The sequence below is a fragment of the Rutidosis leptorrhynchoides genome, chromosome 1 (genome assembly GCF_046630445.1).
Source record: "Rutidosis leptorrhynchoides isolate AG116_Rl617_1_P2 chromosome 1, CSIRO_AGI_Rlap_v1, whole genome shotgun sequence".
Taxonomy (NCBI): domain Eukaryota; kingdom Viridiplantae; phylum Streptophyta; class Magnoliopsida; order Asterales; family Asteraceae; genus Rutidosis; species Rutidosis leptorrhynchoides.
This window is the reverse complement of record NC_092333.1, coordinates 578,498,046-578,518,462: the sequence shown is the minus strand read 5'-3', so window position 1 is coordinate 578,518,462 and position 20,417 is coordinate 578,498,046. Positions and strand designations below refer to the sequence as shown.

At 34.9% G+C, this 20,417-nt stretch overlaps 1 pseudogene; it reads left to right on the top strand.

The window, feature by feature from the left end:
• Nucleotides 1–678: 678 nt before the first annotated feature.
• LOC139845567 (heat shock cognate 70 kDa protein-like) lies at nucleotides 679–17,869 on the top strand (annotated as a pseudogene).
• The last annotated feature ends 2,548 nt before the right edge of the window (nucleotides 17,870–20,417 follow it).

Sequence of the window (20,417 nt, the reverse complement as noted above, 5' to 3'; positions counted from 1 at the left end):
CATCTTGGTCATCAAGGGAAGATTATCCATATCTTCCGGTGTTTCCAGGTCTATATCCTCTATTTCCCAAAATTTGATCCCCTACAAATAATGGGACATGTACTCAAGTTCTGGACCAACTTTTTTCGCTCTACCTTCATACATGTTTGCAAACTGTCATATATCCTGACAGTATGCATGTTGATCTCCCACTCCAGCAACATATAGTGTTTGCCAATTTGAAAATGTACATGGACAAATAACTGTTTCAACAACTTCATATTTGGACCATTTTCAGGTAAAAACTATGGTAACTTAAAAATAAGCGTAACAATAAGATTATAGTTACCTGATCACAGTTCCACCAAGATGCATTCAATCTATGAACAAATATATAAGGCTAAAAAACATGAACAACAGATAACAATACTTACAATACATATATATATTACATACAACCACACAAAATCACCATTACAATTTAAACCTAAGCGCACACCAAGTGTTCGACAAAATGTCTATAACAAATAATAATGAATTAAAAACTTAGAAAAGTGATTTTTACCTCATTGTTAGTCATTATAGAGGATGTTTCAATTGTCCAACTTCTTGATCAACACCTTTTATACCTCGGATTGTAAGAATTTTTGCTCAAACAAACGCGAAAGTGAGTTTCATGGTATGTGTTTGCGTGTTAACATGGGTATTCATGGTTGTATCTGTATGTTGACCACAAATTTTCGCCCAAAGCCCATTTAGTAATTATTTAATTGGACTTTAGAATTTCCTATTAGCCCATATATCAATAGACCACGAATTCATTTACCTCAGACATCTTATGAAGAATTTCGAACGTCAATAAAGTAAAAAACCCTCCTACCTAACATTACATTTCAGGTGTTGATAAAATGGAGGGAAGAAGTGATAGTTTGGCGATCGGAATCGATTTAGGGACAACCTACTCGTGTTTTTTTTTTTTTTTTGAACAGCGATTAGGATCATCCGAGGGGGACTAAACCACCTGTTGCGATCATCTCCCGTTTCGACTATGCCGATGCAGCGATAATAACCCCGCCCTCATTGCTGCCCGGGAGGAAACCTTGAAACCGATCCAAGGGCACGGCCAAGTAAAACCCCCTCCCCTTTACCCCGCAAACGATATGGGAAAGGTGCCATGAGTGTATACTTCATGGCAGAGATGAAATTGTGTTTTTAATATGTAGCCAACGGGGGTCGAACTCCTGACCTCCCCTAAAGGAGGCAGGCCACCAACCGCTGGACCACATTACAACTTCTCCCCTACTCGTGTGTACTTGTGTGTTGCTGTTTGGCAAAACAATTGTAGTGACCCGAACTTTTCAATGTTTATATATATTAAATGAAATTGTTATTTACATGATTAAATGTTTTCGACATGTTAAGCAATCAAACTTATTAAGACTTGATTATTTGAAATGAGTTTCATATAGACAATTGACCACCCAAGTTGACTGGCGATTCATGAACGTTAAAAATTTGTAAAAACTACATGATGATATATATATATATGGATATACATATAGTTAACATGAGATTATGATAAGTAAGTATCTCCATATGTATATTAACAATGAGTTATATACATAAAAAAGAGACTACTAAGTTAAGAAACTCGAAACGATATATATATAACGATTATCATTATTACAACGTCTTACTAAATACATATGTATCATATTAAGATATTGTTACACTATATTTAACATGATAAAATGATAATTATATATATCATTAAGTATGTTAACAATGAACTACATATGTAAAACAAGACTACTAACTTAAGAATTTTGAATCGAGGCATATATGTAACGATTATCGTTGTAACGACATTTTAATGTATATATATCATATTAAGATATATTAATACATCATTATATCATGATAATGTAATAATTTAACATCTCATTTGATTTAATAAAAAATGGATTAACAACATTTAACAAGATCATTAACCTAAAGGTTTCAAAACAACACTTACATGTAACGACTAACGATGACTTAACGACTCAGTTAAAATGTATATACATGTAGTGTTTTAATATGTATTCATACACTTTTGAAAGACTTCAAGACACTTATCAAAATACTTCTACTTAACAAAAATGCTTACAATTACATCCTCGTTCAGTTTCATCAACAATTCTACTCGTATGCACCCGTATTCGTACTCGTACAATACACAGCTTTTAGATGTATGTACTATTGATATATACACTCCAATGATCAGCTCTTAGCAGCCCATGTGAGTCACCTAACACATGTGGGAACCATCATTTGGCAACTAGCATGAAATATCTCATAAAATTACAAAAATATGAGTAATCATTCATGACTTATTTACATGAAAACAAAATTACATATTCTTTATATCTAATCCATATACCAACGACCAAAAACACCTAAAAACACTTTCATTCTTCAATTTTATTCATCTAATTGATCTCTCTCAAGTTCCATCTTCAAGTTCTAAGTGTTCTTCATAAATTCTACAAGTTCTAGTTTCATAAAATCAAGAATACTTCCAAGTTTACTAGCTCACTTCCAATCTTGTAAAGTGATCATCCAACCTCAAGAAATCCTTGTTGTTTATAGTAATATATCATTCTAAATCAAGGTAATACTCATATACAAACTTTGATTCAATTCCTATAATTATAACTATCTTAATTCGAGTGATAATCTTACTTGAACTTGTTTTCGTGTCATGACTCTACTTCAAGAACTTTCAAGCCATCCAAGATCCTTTGAAGCTAGATCATTTCTTGTCACTTCCAGTAGGTTTACCTACTAAACTTGAGGTAGTAATGATGTTCATAACATCATTCGATTCATACATATAAAACTATCTTATTCGAAGATTTGAACATGTAATCACTAGAACATAGTTTAGTTAATTCTAAACTTGTTCGCAAACAAAAGTTAATCCTTCTAACTTGACTTTTAAAATCAACTAAACACATGTTCTATATCTATATGATATGCTCACTTAATGATTTAAACCTGGAAACACGAAAAACACCGTAAAACCGGATTTACGCCGTCGTAGTAACACCGCGGGCTGTTTTGGGTTAGTTAATTAAAAACTATGATAAACTTTGATTTAAAAGTTTTTCTTCTGGGAAAATGATTTTTCTTATGAACATGAAACTATATCCAAAAATCATGGTTAAACTCAAAGTGGAAGTATGTTTTTCAAAATGGTCATCAAGACGTCGTTCTTTCGACTGAAATGACTACCTCTTACAAAAACGACTTGTAACTTATATTTCTGACTATAAACCTATACTTTTTATATTTAGATTCATAAAATAGAGTTCAATATGAAACCATAGCAATTTGATTCACTCAAAACGGATTTAAAACGAAGAAGTTATGGGTAAAACAAGATTGGATAATTTTTCTTGTTGTAGCTACGTGAAAATTGGTAACAAATCTATATTAATCATATCCTAGCTAACTTATATTTTATTATACATGTATTCTAATATATTATGTAATCTTGGAATACCATAGAAACGTATGCAATTGTTTTGACATATCATATCGACCCACGTATATATATTATTTGGAACAACCATAGACACTCTATATGCAGTAATGTTGGAGTTAGCTATACAGGGTTGAGGTTGATTCCAAATATATATATACTTTGAGTTGTGATCTAGCCTGAGACGTGTATACACTGGGTCGTGGATTGATTCAAGATAATATATATAAATTTATTTCTGTACATCTAACTTTGGACAACTAGTTGTAGGTTACTAACGAGGACAGCTGACTTAATAAACTTAAAACATCATAATGTATTAAAAATGTTGTAATTATATTTTGAACATACTTTGATATATATGTACATATTTGTTATAGGTTCGTGAATCGACCAGTGGCCAAGTCTTACTTCCCGACGAAGTAAAAATCTGTGAAAGTGAGTTATAGTCCCATTTTTAAAATCTAATATTTTTGGGATGAGAATACATGCAGTTTTATAAATGTTTTACAAAATAGACACAAGTATGCGAAACTACATTCTATGGTTGGATTATTAAACCAAATATCGGCCTTCAAGTCTGGTAGCCTAAGAATTAGGGAAATGGCCCCTAATTGACGCGAATCCTAAAGATAGATCTATTGGGCTTAACAACCCCCATTCAGGTTATGGATGGTTTAGTACTTCGAGATTATTATACAGACGAGAGGTTCTGTTTTGGGAATATTCTATGCATTAAGTTAATGTCGGTTACCAGGTGTTCAACATATGAATGATTTTTATGCACTTGCGAGTGTAATGATATTTATGAAAAATGAGAAATCTTGTGGTCTATTATTATGATTTGATAATATGTAGGTTAAACCTATAACTCACCAACAATTTTGTTGACGTTTTAAGCATGTTTATTCTCAGGTGATTATTAAGAGCTTCCGCTGTTGCATACTAAATTAAGAACAAGATTTGGAGTCCATGCTTGTATAATATTGTTTAAAAACTGCATTCGAAGACTTATGTTGATGTGTAATATTATTGTAAACTATTATGTAATGCTCGTGTGAAAAACGATATATTTTAGATTATCATTATTTGATAATCGTCGTAATATTTTAAAGGTTATGGTTTGTTCTAAACTCGAATGCAGTCTTTGAAAAACGTCTCATATAGAGGTCAAAACCTCGCAACGAAATCAATTAATATGGAACGTTTATAATCAATATGAACGGGTCATTTCAGTTGGTATCCGAGCGTTGGTCTTAGAGAACCAGAAAATTGCATTAGTGTGTCTTACCGAGTTTGTTAGGATGCATTAGTGAGTCTGGACTTCGACCGTGTTTTTCTTCAAAAACGATTGCTTAACATTTTTTTGTTGGAAACTATATATTATTAACATGTAAATATTATGTGATATATTAATCTCTTAACGTGTTTGATATTGTGTGATAGATGTGTACCTCTAGTACAAATCCCATTGATTCACCTAATAATAATGAAGAATTAAATATATTTTGGGAAGATTCACAAATTCCCGAAGAGGAACCGGAAGAGGAGGAACCGGAAGAGGAGGAATCGGAAGAGGAGGAACCAGAAGAAGAAGAGGTTCCGGAGGAAGAAATATTGATACCTATAGTAAATCGATTAAATAAAAGAAAATCGTCATCCAACGGACCAAAGTTAATAATGGTCAATGGTGTTTCCGCCAAGGAAGCAAAATATTGGGAGGATTACCAATTTTTCGATGAATCGGATCCCGATGAGGATTCCGATGATGTTATAGAAATTACCTCGACCCAATTTAATAAAGCGAAAGAAAATAATAAGGGAAAAGGTATAAAAATAGAGAAACCCGATTCCAACCCCGATGAACTTTATATGTATCGACAACATCCGTATTTCCTAAAATGTAACAATGACCCGGGAACCTCTAAACCACTAGGTTTTTCTAAACCATTATGGAAAATGACGGCTCGTATTAGAGGAACATCATATATTCCTAGAAAATTAGGAAAATGAACCAAGTCCGAAGAAGAAGAAACCAGTGATTCAGATTAGAGGGTTGTAATCATGTTGTGTATTATATGTATTGCATTGTGCTTGTACTTTTATGTTCTATGTAAAAATTGCTTGTATTGTTTGTTAATTATCTTTTACAAATCTAATCCTTGTCTATTTTATAGTATAAAAACAAAATGGACGTTAAGGGTAGACAACCGAATATTTTAGAAGACCTACCAGAGGATATGATTGAGGAAATCTTGTCTAGAGTCGGTCAGAATTCATCAGCACATTTAGTTATGGCAAAATTAACTTGTCAAACATTTGAAAGACTTTTCGAAAATGCCTTAGTTTATAAAAGGCTTTCCTTTGATAGGTGGGGTATATCACATTGGGGAGACCGTAAGTTACGCCGTGTTTTCTTTAAAGCGTTAAATGCGGGGAACCCAAATGCAATTTTACGCTACGGGTTAAGAACCTATTTTGACTCAACATATCCCAACATAGGATTTCGTGAGTTAGAAAGAGCTTCTAACATGCAACATAAAGAAGCATGTTATGCTTACGTGTTAGTGATGTTCGCTTCTTACTAAAGTGAGAAAAAGAACATCGGATTGCAACTTTTAAATAAAACCTTCCCACAAGTGACGGATTCAGTAGTTGAGGTGAGAAACAGGGTTTTTAGATTATTACGGGGCTGTTGGACATTACGAAACCCTCGTCCTTTTGACGACATTACAATATGCTGTCTTGTTAACGGTCACAACGGTTATGTTCCACAAGACCAAGGATGGGAAGTAGTCTTAATAAAACCAGAATGCATGACTTGTTTCTGGACGTATGAATTACGTGTCTTTATTGCCTTTGTTGAACGACTTGCGTATTAACTAGAATTGTCTTCGCAACTGTTTTGTATCAGAGTTTTTATGTTCTATATTTCATGCTATATTTAAAATAGCGGTATTGTAAGTTTGCAAAATATTGTATAAAAGTTTGAATGTGAAATATTATTATAATCAGTTTTCATATAGAATTGTAGTAGTTGAATTGTATGTTAGCTACTAAGTATGAACTTAACGGGTAGGTATTACCCGAATTAAAACTTATAAAACGCTAATATGAAGAAAAAGCTTTTATAAATGAGTTCATGTTATGCTACAGAAAACTATTGACTACTCTTAATATTCTATATGATTAACTTAATTTTTTTGGCTATTTTTGAAGGAAATGGCACCGACTACTCATCGGAATTTGAACATGAGTGAGGAAGATTTCCGTGTTTTCCTTGCAGCAAATATAGCCTCAGTACAGGCTGCAATGCAAAACAAAAATAACTCAGGGTCTAGCAGTGGAGTTAACTCCACAGAAAACCGTGTAGGATGCTCCTATAAGGCTTTCACTGCATGTAAACCTCTGGAATTCGATGGAACTGAAGGACCAGTCGGACTGAAATGATGGACCGAAAAGGTCGAATCTATGTTTGCTATAAGCAAATGTGCTGAGGAAGATAAGGTAAAGTACGCCACGCATACCTTCACAGGTACTGCGTTAACATGGTGGAATACCTACCTCGAACAAGTGGGACAAGATGCTGCTTATGCACTACCGTGGTCAGCATTCAAACACTTGATGAATGAGCAGTACCGTCCCAGAAACGAAGTCAATAAGCTCAAGACAGAGCTTAGAGAATTACGAACGAAGGGATTCGATATCACCACATACGAACGATGATTCACCGAGTTGTGTTTATTGTGTCCGGGAGTGTTCGAAGATGAAGAAGAGAAAATTGACGCATTTGTAAAAGGGTTACCGGAAAGGATCCAAGAGGATATAAGTTCATACAAGCCCGCCTCTATACAAAAGGCAAGTCGAATGGCTCATAAACTTATAAATCAAATTGAGAAAAGGATTAAAGAACAGGCGGCCGAAGAAGCCCATACGAAACAAGTCAAGAGAAAATGGGAAGAAACTAGTGACAAGGGTCACAATTTCAATAATCAACCTAACAATCACAACTACAATCGCACTAATTTTCGCAACAACAAATGCAACAACAACAACAACCACCCCAGCAACAACTACAATAACCGTTTCAAAAATAATAACAACCTCAACAACAACAATCCCAACAATAACAACAAGAGGCAGAAATTCTACCAGAGATGTGAAGGATACCATCTAACTGGGCTCTGTACAACAGTGTGTACTAAGTGTAATAGAAAGGGCCATGGTGTAACAAAGTGCGAAATCTACGGATCAATGGCTAAGGGAACAAATAATGCCGGAACAAGTTATGCCGACATTACCTGTTTCGGATGCGGGAAGAAGGGCCATTACAAAAATATGTGTCCAAATCAGGGGGATAATAATGGGCAAGGCCGAGGAAGAGTCTTCAACATTAATGCAGTTGAAGCGCAGGAAGACCCGGAGCTTGTTACGGGTACGTTTCTTATTGACAATACATCTGCTTATGTTTTATTTGATTCGGGTGCGGATAGAAGCTATATGAGTAAGGATTTCTGTGCTAAATTAAGTTGTCTATTGACGCCTTTAGATAATAAGTTTATACTAGAATTAGCAAATGGTAAATTAATTGCAGCAGATAATATATGTCAGAATCGAGAAATTAAACTGGGTAGCGAAACGTTTAAGATTGATTTGATACCAGTAGAGTTAGGGAGTTTTGATGTGATAATCGGCATAGACTGGTTGAAAGAGGTGAAAGCAGAGATCGTATGTTACAACAATGCAATTCGCATTGTACGAGATGAAGGAAAACCCTTAATGGTGTACGGAGAAAAGAGCAACGCGAAGCTAAATCTTATTAGTAATTTGAAGGTGCAAAAGCTAATAAGAAAGGGTTGCTATGCTATTCTAGCACACGTCAAGAAAGTACAAACTGAAGAAAAGAGCATCAATGATGTTCCCGTCGCAAAAGAATTTCCCGATGTATTTCCGAAAGAATTACCGGGATTACCTCCACACCGATCCGTTGAATTTCAAATAGATCTTGTACCGGGAGCTGCACCAATAGCTCGTGCTCCATACAGACTCGCACCCAGTGAAATGAAGGAACTTCAAAGCCAATTACAAGAACTTCTAGAGCGTGGTTTCATACGACCAAGTACATCACCATGGGGAGCTCCTGTTTTGTTTGTCAAAAATAAGGATGGTACATTCAGGTTGTGTATCGACTACTGAGAGTTGAACAAACTTACCATCAAGAACCGTTACCCACTACCGAGAATCGACGACTTATTTGATCAACTGCAAGGCTTGTCGGTTTATTCGAAGATCGATTTACATTCCGGATATCATCAAATGCGGGTAAAGGAGGATGATATTCCGAAGACTGCTTTCAGGACGCGATATGGTCATTACGAGTTTATGGTTATGACGTTTGGTTTGACTAATGCACCAGCTGTGTTCATGGACCTCATGAACAGAGTGTGTGGACCATATCTTGACAAGTTTGTCACTGTCTTCATCGATGACATACTTATTTACTCAAAGAATGATCAAGAGCATGAAGAACATTTAAGGAAAGTATTGGAATTGTTGAGGAAAGAAAAACTGTACGCTAAGTTTTCAAAGTGTGCATTTTGGTTGAAAGAAGTTCAATTCCCCGGACATGTTGTGAGCAAAGAAGGTATTCAGGTTGATCCGGCAAAGATTGAAACCGTTGTAAACTGGGAAACCCCGAAAACTCCGAAGCATATACGTCAATTTTTAGGATTAGCTGGTTACTATAGAAGATTCATCCAAGATTATTCCAAAATAGCAAAACCCTTGACTGCATTAACGCATAAAGGAAAGAAATTTGAATGGAAGGATGAACAGGAGGAAGCGTTCCAACTGTTGAAGAAAAAGCTAACTGCGGCACCTATATTGTCATTGCCTGAAGGGAATGATGATTTTGTGATATATTGTGACACCTCAAAGCAAGGTCTCGGTTGTGTATTAATGCAACGAATGAAAGTAATTGCTTATGCGTCTAGACAATTGCAGATTCACGAGCAAAATTATACGACTCACGATTTAGAATTGGGCGCTGTTGTTTTTGCATTAAAGACTTGGAGGCATTACTTATATGGGGTCAAAAGTATTATATATACCGACCACAAAAGTCTCCAACATATATTTGATCAGAAACAACTAAACATGAGGCAACGTAGGTGGATTGAATTGTTAAATGGCTACGACTTTGAGATTCGTTACCACCCGGGGAAGGCGAATGTGGTAGCCGACGCTTTAAGTAGAAAGGACAGAGAACCTATACGGGTAAAAGCTATGAACATAATTATTCGTACTAACCTTACTACTCAAATAAAGGAGGCGCAACTGGGGGTTGTAAAAGAAGGAAAGTTGAAGAATGAGATACCCAAAGGATCGGAGAAACATCTTAAAATTCGGGAAGACGGAACCCGATATAGGGCTGATAGAATTTGGGTACCAAAGTTTGGAGATGTGAGAGAAATGGTACTTAAGGAAGCACATAAAACCAGATACTCAATACATCCCGGAGCAGGAAAAATGTACAAAGATCTCAATAAGCACTTTTGGTGGCCGGGTATGAAAGCCGATATTGCTAAATATGTAGGAGAATGTTTGACGTGTTCGAAGGTCAAAGCTGAACATCAGAAACCATCAGGTTTACTCCAACAACCTGAAGTTCCTGAATGGAAATGGGAAAACATTACCATGGATTTCATTACTAAATTGCCAAGGACTGCAAGTGGTTATGATACTATTTGGGTAATAGTCGATCGTCTCACCAAGTCAGCACACTTCCTGCCAATGAGAGAAGATGACAAAATGGAGAAGTTAGCACGTCTATACTTGAAGGAAGTTGTCTCTAGACATGGAATACCAGTCTCTATAATCTCTGATAGGGATGGCAGATTTGTTTCAAGGTTTTGGCAGACACTGCAACAAGCATTGGGGACTCGTCTAGATATGAGTACTGCTTATCATCCACAAACTGATGGGCAGAGTGAAAGGACGATACAGACCGTTGAAGACATGCTACGAGCATGTGTTATCGATTTCGGAAACAGTTGGGATCGACACCTACCGTTAGCAGAATTTTCCTACAACAACAGTTATCATTCGAGTATTGAGATGGTGCCGTTTGAGGCACTTTATGATAAAAAGTGCAGGTCTCCAATTTTTTGGAGTGAAGTGGGGGATAGACAGATTACGGGTCCGGAGATAATACAAGAAACTACCGAGAAAATCATCCAAATTCAACAACGATTGAAAATCGCCCAGAGTCGACAAAAGAGCTATGCGGACAGTAAAAGAAAAGATATAGAATTTGAGATTGGAGAGATGGTCATGCTTAAGGTTTCACCTTGGAAAGACGTTGTTCGATTTGGCAAACGGGGGAAACTAAATCCAAGGTACATTGGACCATTCAAGATTATAGATCGTGTCGGATCAGTAGCTTACCAACTGGAGTTACCTCAACAACTTGCGGCTGTACATAACACTTTTCATGTCTCTAATCTGAAGAAGTGTTTTGCTAAAGAATATCTCACTATTCTGTTAGACGAAATCCAAATCAACGAAAAACTTAAATTTATTGAAGAACCCATAGAAATAATGGATCGTGAGGTTAAAAGACTTAAGCAAAACAAGATACCAATTGTTAAGGTTTGATAGAATGCCCGTAGAGGACCCGAGTTTACCTGGGAGTGTGAAGATCAGATGAACAAGAAATACCCGCACTTATTTCCAGAAGATACGTCAACACTTCCAACTGCTTAAAATTTCGGGACGAAATTTATTTAACGGGTAGGTACTGTAGTGACCCGAACTTTTCCGTGTTTATATATATTAAATGAAATTATTATTTACATGATTAAATGTTTTCAACATGTTAAGCAATCAAACTTATTAAGACTTGATTATTTGAAATGAGTTTCATATAGACAATTGACCACCCAAGTTGACTGGCGATTCATGAACGTTAAAAATTTATAAAAACTACATGATGATATATATATGGATACACATATAGTTAACATGAGATTATGATAAGTAAGTATCTCCATATGTATATTAACAGTGAGTTATATACATAAAAATGAGACTACTAAGTTAAGAAACTCGAAACGATATATATAACGATTATCATTATTACAACGTCTTACTAAATACATATGTATCATATTAAGATATTGTTACACTATATTTAACATGATAAAATGATAATTATATATATCATTAAGTATGTTAACAATGAACTACATATGTAAAACAAGACTACTAACTTAAGAATTTTGAGTCGAGGCATATATGTAACGATTATCGTTGTAACGATATTTTAATGTATATACATATCATATTAAGATATATTAATACATCATTATATCATAATAATGTAATAATTTAACATCTCATTTGATTTAATAAACAATGGATTAACAACATTTAACAAGATCATTAACCTAAAGGTTTCAAAACAACACTTACATGTAACGACTAACGATGACTTAACGACTCAGTTAAAATGTATATACATGTAGTGTTTTAATATGTATTCATAAACTTTTGAAAGACTTCAAGACACTTATCAAAATACTTCTACTTAACAAAAATGCTTACAATTATATCCTCGTTCAGTTTCATCAACAATTCTACTCGTATGCACCCGTATTCGTACTCGTACAATACACAGCTTTTAGATGTATGTACTATTGGTATATACACTCCAATGATCAGCTCTTAGCAGACCATGTGAGTCACCTAACACATGTGGGAACCATCATTTGGCAACTAGCATGAAATATCTCATAAAATTACAAAAATATGAGTAATCATTCATGACTTATTTACATGAAAACAAAATTACATATCCTTTATATCTAATCCATATACCAACGACCAAAAACACCTACAAACACTTTCATTCTTCAATTTTCTTCATCTAATTGATCTCTCTCAAGTTCCATCTTCAAGTTCTAAGTGTTCTTCATAAATTCTACAAGTTCTAGTTTCATAAAATCAAGAATACTTCCAAGTTTACTAGCTCACTTCCAATCTTGTAAAGTGATCATCCAACCTCAAGAAATCCTTGTTTTTTATAGTAAGATATCATTCTAAATCAAGTTAATACTCATATACAAACTTTGATTCAATTCCTATAATTATAACTATCTTAATTCGAGTGATAATCTTACTTGAACTTGTTTTCGTGTCATGATTCTACTTCAAGAACTTTCAAGCCATCCAAGATCCTTTGAAGCTAGATCATTTCTTATCATTTCCAGTAGGTTTACCTACTAAACTTGAGATAGTAATGATGTTCATAACATCATTAGATTCATACATATAAAACTATCTTATTCGAAGATTTGAACATGTAATCACTAGAACATAGTTTAGTTAATTTTAAACTTGTTCGCAAACAAAAGTTAATACTTCTAACTTGACTTTTAAAATCAACTAAACACATGTTCTATATCTATATGATATACTAACTTAATGATTTAAAACCTGAAAACACGAAAAACACCGTAAAACCGGATTTACGCCGTCGTAGTAACACCGCGGGCTGTTTTGGGTTAGTTAATTAAAAACTATGATAAACTTTGATTTAAAAGTTGTTCTTCTGGGAAAATGATTTTTCTTATGAACATGAAACTATATTAAAAAATCATGGTTAAACTCAAAGTGAAAGTATGTTTTTCAAAATGGTCATCAAGACGTCGTTCTTTTGACTGAAATGACTACCTCTTACAAAAATGACTTGTAACTTATATTTCCGACTATAAACCTATACTTTTTCTGTTTAGATTCATAAAATAGAGTTCAATATAAAACCATAGCAATTTGATTCACTCAAAACGGATTTAAAACGAAGAAGTTATGGGTAAAACAAGATTGGATAATTTTTCTTGTTGTAGCTACGTGAAAATTGGTAACAAATCTATATTAATCATATTCTAGCTAACTTATATTGTATTATATATGTATTCTAATATATTATGTAATCTTAGGATACCATAGACACGTATGCAATTGTTTTGACATATCATATCGACCCATGTATATATATTATTTGAAACAACCATAGACACTCTATATGCAGTAATGTTGGAGTTAGCTATACAGGGTTGAAGTTGATTCCAAAAATATATATACTTTGAGTTGTGATCTAGCCTGAGACGTGTATACACTGGGTCGTGGATTGATTCAAGATAATATATATAAATTTATTTCTGTACATCTAACTTTGGACAACTAGTTGTAGGTTACTAACGAGGACAGCTGACTTAATAAACTTAAAACATCATAATGTATTAAAAATGTTGCAATTATATTTTGAACATATACTTTGATATATATGTACATATTTGTTATAGGTTCGTGAATCGATCAGTGACCAAGTCTTACTTCCCGACGAAGTAAAAATCTGTGAAAGTGAGTTATAGTCCCATTTTTAAAATCTAATATTTTTGGGATGAGAATACATGCAGTTTTATAAATGTTTTACAAAATAGACACAAGTATGCGAAACTACATTCTATGGTTGGATTATTAAACCGAATATCGCCCTTCAAGTCTGGTAGCCTAAGAATTAGGGAAATGGCCCTTAATTGACGCGAATCCTAAAGGTAGATCTATTGAGCTTAACAACCCCCATTCAGGTTATGGATGGTTTAGTACTTTGAGATTATTATACAGACGAGAGGTTCTGTTTTGGGGATATTCTATGCATTAAGTTAACGTCGGTTACAGGTGTTCAACATATGAATGATTTTTATGCACTTGCGAGTGTAATGATATTTATGAAAAATGAGAAATCTTGTGGTCTATTATTATGATTTGATAATATGTAGGTTAAACCTATAACTCACCAACAATTTTGTTGACGTTTTAAGCATGTTTATTCTCAGGTGATTATTAAGAGCTTCCGCTATTGCATACTAAATTAAGGACAAGATTTGGAGTCCATGCTTGTATAATATTGTTTAAAAACTGCATTCGAAGACTTATGTTGATGTGTAATATTATTGTAAACCATTATGTAATGCTCGTGTGAAAAACGCTATATTTTAGATTATCATTATTTGATAATCGTCGTAATATTTTAAAGGTTATGGTTTGTTCTAAACTCGAATGCAGTCTTTGAAAAACGTCTCATATAGAGGTCAAAACCTCGCAACGAAATCAATTAATATGGAACGTTTATAATCAATATGAACGGGACATTTCAACAATCACACTGAAGTCATCCCTAATGAACAAGGCAACCGAACCACTCTCTCTTGGTTGCTTAACCGACACCCAACGTTTGATCGGTGACGCTGCAAAAAATCAAGTCACCAGGAACGCTACAAACACGATTTTCGGTATAACATTTTTAAATATTTAGTCATCTCAGTTACTTAAAAACTTCTTTAGTTTTTAAGTAATCTGGTTAGTATAGTTCATCGATGGTTTAATACTAAGACAAATTACTTATTTAAAATAATTTCAAGAAAAAGGTAGGTAATGAAAAAAGAAGTTCGAAGCTAGGGAATATTTTTTTGTTTGCACCTTATAACTGTTGTTACTTCAATTTTGCTCTTTAAAGGGTAAAAAGTCCATTTTCTTAATAAAGTATAAAATTTGGTGCCCTACATTGAATTATATATTTTATGTTACCTTATTAATTATCATCTAAATTGTGCATTTACTTCATGGTTACATTTTTGCAACTTATAGTCCGCGAATAGTTTCTGGCTTGGACAATTAATTCAGTCAGAAGTGCAATTTATTCAGATTTATTAGGTCAAAGTCAGATCTGTTCAATCAGAATGGGTCACATTAAGGGGCGAAGACAAGACGGGACTGAGGAGTGCTCAGCCTCCCCAAGGCCTAATAGAGACCCAAGTTTAAATTTTTAATTATGCATAAATAATTGTAAGCCTTCTCAACGCCCAAGTATCAAATCAAATAGGAGTATAATATTATGTCCTAAATTAAATGGGCAAACTTTTCAAGTCTCATATATCCGTATTTAAATTACAATCGGCCCATTTATCACTTTAAACGTACGTTAATTGTAAATAGTGTTAATATAGCTTTATTTGGTAATCATCTGATTGTCGAGTAAGTCACCCTCAACTGTAAATTCTGGATTCGCCTCTAGTCACATTAGGTCAAATAAAGTCAAAGTATTTTCAGTCTCTGTTTTTTTTTTTTTTGAACGGCAAGATTGCATCAGTCCGGACCGAAGCCTAGTCATCATTTGCACACACACACACGTTTGGGCAGGAAACCCGAACCACGATCACAGGGATCCGAACCCTTAAACCATCCCGAGGGGCAGGCGGGCCGGACCTTAGTCCCGGGTCGGGTCGGTAAAACCTTCCCTTTGGGCTGACCTCAATGGAGCCTATTTCAGTCCATGTTTAATTTGGTCATTCAGAAGCCAGGTTCGAACCCTGGACCTCTTACCCGGCGAGGGTGTTAAACACCACCGCATACCACTCAGGCAAATGCCTCGGTGGTAAAGTATTTTCAGTCTCTACAATGTCCATATATACTGACTAGTCCCATGTAACAACTTTAATTACATTGTAAGTTTGTATATCTGATATCTTCTTTAAAGTTTCATTTACGACCTTGTAACGACTTTTACAACCTTGTACTCCATATCTGTTATCTTTTTTAGTCCCTGTGTAACGAATTTTACAACCGTTAATTATGCTCTTAGTTGACCGTTGAACTTTGCAGATGCTAAAAGACTAATTGGAAGGATCTATGCTGATGCTAGCGTACAGAGTGACATGAAAGTCTGGCCATTCAAGATTGTACAAGGAGAAAATGGTAAGCCAAAGATTGAAGTATCATACCAGGGTGTTAAGAAGCTGTTTTCTGCCGAAGAAATTTCTTCCATGGTGCTAACCAAGATGAAAGGGATAGCTGATACATACCTTAATGACAATGTGACATCAGCAGTGATCACTGTACCCGCTTATTTTAATGATTTACAACGACAAGCTACTAAAGATGCAGCTACTGTTGCTGGCCTTAATGTTTTGCGCTTGATCAGTGAACCGACTGCAGCAGCTATAGCTTAGGGTCTGGAACAGAAATCAAAAATCGGTGGTACAATTAGAAATGTGGTTATATTTGACTTGGGTGGTGGTACATTTGAGGTGTCTCTTGTTACCATTAATAAAGGGAAGTATGAGGTTAAGGCTGTTAGTGGTGACACTCATTTAGGGGGTGAGGATTTTGATAATCAAATGGTGGATTACTTTGTTGCTGAATTTAACAGGAAAGAGAAAAAAAGATATTAGAAAGAATTCAAGAGCGTTAGCGAGGTTGCGGGTGGCTTGCTAGAAGGCGAAGAGGATTCTCTCTTCAACAACTTTTACTCCTGTAGAAATTGACTACTTGTATGATGGTGTTGATTTTTCAGGTAAAATCACCAGGGCTAAGTTTGAGGAGTTGAATTTGGCTTTGTTTAATAAGTGTATGGGAATTGTACAAAATTGTCTTGAAGATGCAAAATGGAAGAAGGAAATGGTGGATGAGGTGGTTCTTGTAGGTGGGTCCACAAGGATTCTGAAAGTTCAACAAATGTTACAGGAGTTTTTTGAAGGTAAGGACTTATGCAAGACAATTAATCCTGACGAGGCTGTTGCGTATGGTGCAGCTGTTTTGGCTGCAAAGTTTAGTGGTCAGGGCAACCAAATGGTTCAAGATTTAATGTTGTCTGATGTCGCCCCTCTTTCACTTGGTTATTCTGCACTAGGGGATTTCATGTCTGTTATGATCCCAAAAAACACTCCCATACCTGTTATGAGAGAGCGTATGGTGAGTACAATTTTTGACTATCAACCTAATATTTGGATATCGGTTTATCAGGGAGAGAGAAGTAAAGCGTCATACAACATTTATCTCGGTCAATTTGCTCTTCAAATTCCTGCAGCCCCTAGGGGTGTTATACAAGCAAAGCTTCGTTTTAAAATTGACGTCAATGGTATTTTGCAAGTTTCTGCTGAGGAATTGACTACTGGTCATAAGGGAACCATCAAAATAGCCAATGATAAGAGAAGTCTTTCAAAGAAAGAAATTGACAAGATGTTGAATAATGCAAAGAAATTCAAAGTTGAGGATCAAAACTACAGAAAGAAAGTGGAAGCCCATAATGATTTGGAGTATTACATTTATGTCATGAAAAGAAGAGTGAATAATGACAGCATTAGGAAGAGGCTAAATCCGAAAGATTTGAGTAAGATGGATGATTTGGTTGGTGGTGCAATGTTGTGGCTTGAAATGTATAAGCTAGCAGAAGCCGACGTGATAACAGACAAGAAGAAGAAACTGGAATGCACGTTCAACGCGATAATTGGTCAGTTTATGTAAGGGTAAGAGGGAACATTCTAATGGAACCTGTAGATTTTAGTGAATGTGTATCATCTTTTGTAACCAGCTTTTCATCTATGAATATGTAGACATGCTAAGTTATAAGCATGTGTGTCACCAACTATTACCTTACCTGTTGGATTGCTACTCACTTTTTAACCACCTTGTAATGTTCTAATGCACCTATTTTGATTAGGATGTTAATTAACAGTATATGTATTCTCATTCAGTTCAATTATAATGCATTGCATATTTTGTTTTTACCTATGTGGCAGTAAAGTGTCAATGGCATTGGAAGAACGTACCAAACTTAACTATTATATCTTACTGCAGTAAACTGTTAACCGAAATGCCCTTTGGGTGTTTTATGTAGCAGTAAAGATGCACTTGCGACAATGATAATTCTTGGTGGCAAGTGTGTCATCAGTGTGTTTAGACTTCAAAGATGTTTTGTGGTTTCTTGTTCAGATAATTTTCACTTTATCAGTTGATTGTTCTGATTGTTGTTCCAAAATGGTTTGAAGTATGTAATTACATCAACAAGCTAGGTTACCATTAGGCTAAAAGCCATAATGGTAGGGACAATATAATATCAATTGAAGACTTAAAAACTTAGAATATCACTAACACTACCATTTGTTTTCTTAGATTCTGTCTTCATTTGTTTTCTGGTTCTCCTTTCAAATGGATCCAAAATATTCAAGCGACTTAGATTCAGGTAGGCCAGAATCTAACAATTAAGTTGTTTGTTTGTACTCAGTATCTAGTGTAACGCTGACTTAACTTACTTTTCTTGAGTGATGTCAGAATCTGTACTAACTTATAAGCTGAATACTAGTTGGTTCATAGAGGTGGTATTATGGGCGGGTTGAGCGTGTTGGGTAACAAGCCAATCCCGGGGTATAAGTCAACAGTTTGGATCAGGCATTTTCTAATTGTTATGTAGTAAACATGATTACAGAGAGTATTATACTCTTATTACACTAATAGTTCCTTTCTTGACTAAAAAATCAATTGATAGATGATCTTATATTTATTCAAGTACATTTGGTTGACTTTAACTCAACCTCCACAACCATTTTCTCATCTTTTTTTAGTAAAAGTTCTAAGCTGAAGCCATTTGACCCGTCAGAGGTGTAACATAACCCAATTCAACCCATATATATGTAACTGGGTAGACATTGCTACCTTTGTGTAGGCTTGTAACATGTAAGCCACACTAGTTGATCATATATTACTAGCCGCAAGAAAATTCTGTTTGTTTATGCAAGTTTTTAGGTGTTACACTGAAAGAGTTGATGGAAGATAGATAGTTTCTTGGTGCAAATTATACTCTTTTGTGACTTCACCTTATGAATTATTCCTCATATATGGTTCTGGTGTTACAAATTAAAGAATACAAACTTACAAGGAGGGATCCGAAAGAAATTAGTCATCATTTCCCATTGATTATTTGACTACAACTAGCTACTGTAAAAGGATTCAACGGTCACCTTCCCAAAATGCAAGATATTAGTCATCATTTCCCATTGATTATATAGAAGTTCTTTCAATTTAGTAAACAATCAACACAAAATACAACATTTCAATTTAGTAATTACCACATGATATCAAAGCTCACGGTGTGCCGATCTTGGATCAAAGCAGACACTTTTAAATGATTCGTTGGTTCATGGCCAAGTTTATAAAGGCATGGATATATCAAATGATATGAGTCATCAATTCCAGATGAGTCTCTCGTACAATCGGGCATGGAGGGAAAAATGTTACGTTATCGAGTTGTTGCAGGGTAATTTTAAATAATCATTCATAAAGCTTCCTTTTTATCTTCAGAACCTCGAGCTGTGTAATCCGGCTAGCCGAACGAACATTCGAACTGACCACGAAGACAAATTTTTTATGTGCTGTCAATTGGTGTAGCAGTAAGTATCCACTTTATCAATTTGATATGATTTCAGTGATTTTTTTCTATAATTTTCTAATATTTGTTATAAATGCACTTACATACATTTGTAAAATACAGACGACCAATAATCATTGTTGATGGTGCTAATTTGAAAGGCTCTTACTTGGGAACCAATCTAATTGTTGTTGCGATGGATGGCAATAACGACATTCTACCACTTGCCACGAAATTGGAGCATGTGAGACCACAGACCATTGACATGGTTCTTTGTTAACCTCCGATATGAACTGAAAATTGAGGCAGTAATTTGCGAGAAGCTGGAAATTTCCGATAAGGAAAATTCAATAGCAGCTGATATTGAAGCCGGTATTGAATCTGTTTCTCACTATCATGCCCTCTGTCGTCGTCACTTGCTAATGAATTTGAAGACCAAAACTCATGAGATAAACTATTTACAATGGAATAATTGGAGGTTGTGCAAGTCGTAACGCAAAGCATATTACGATCGCCATTATGGAGTATTCATTCGACGTGTTCTAGTAGTTTCCAATCATCTCATAGAGGTTGGTTTTGAAAGATGGTCAACACATCATTTCGAACAAAGTTCGATTCGCTTATATATATCACTAGTAACAAGGTGAA